Raw genomic sequence first — 1,060 nt, forward strand, 5'->3', positions numbered from 1 at the left:
GGGGAATGGGACCACGTGTGCTGGAGGCTCAGGCTGCCTCAGCCTCCAGCACACGTGATCCCATTCCCCGCCTTCCTGAGCGTGCTCCGCCGGCTCGTGCTCCGCAGTCCTCGAAAGCGACTGGGGAACGACGAGAACCTTCCTGCCTCTCCTGGACTTTGCGCACTCCTCGCGACTGCATATTGCAGAGGCAGGAAGGTTCTCGTCGTTCCCCAGTCGCTTTCGTGCCTTCATCATCTGGGAACGCCGACAACATTTCTGCCTCTGCAGCTCCCGGGTGCGGACGGACGGATGTATATAATATTATAATTATTATATATATATATATATATATATATATATATATATATATATATATATATATATATATATATATATATATATATATATATATATATATATATATATATATATTATACAATATTCTATACTATTATTTCATGAAGAGAGGTGAGGTTCTGCCTCCCCTGCCTCCCCTGACCACACGTCTCTGGTTCTGCCCCACCTATCTGTTTCCTGTTCCTGTGTAAGAAATGTATTCTGATTGGTTGCCAGACTCCCATGGGCCCGGGCAAGGGCAACCCTCTAGGCTGAGTTTTGAATCCAGGTTTGGTTGAGTTCTCAGATGCCATGTGGTCAGTTGAGTAAAAGGCAATATTATCCTGCCTTAATCCCATCCCCCTGGAGCTGAAGAGGAGAACTCTTTATTATGTAAAGTGGACTAGCTTGGCCTTCTTAATGGCCCATTGACAAAGTGGAGATGGGCAGGAAGCTGCAGGAATTTACTTTGTGTTTAAAATGTGTTTCTCCCTTTTTCACATCCAGGAAAATATAATATTCTGCCTTTTCAATATTTCCTAGGATATTTCATTTTTCTGGGAGAGGGCTGGGTGATAACTTCCTACAGCACCTATGTCATTTAAGAATCTTTCCTAAAATTTCCAGAGTTTGTGCCCTTTACTGTCAGTAGAGGGAGCTGAAAGTATTTCTAATATAACCTTTGTCTTATTTTTTATTTTATTTTTCTACATATAAATTTATATTTGTTGACAGGGCAGGG

Source organism: Natrix helvetica, assembly GCF_964273705.1.
Source record: "Natrix helvetica genome assembly, chromosome: 2".
Classification (NCBI taxonomy): Eukaryota; Metazoa; Chordata; class Lepidosauria; order Squamata; family Natricidae; genus Natrix; species Natrix helvetica.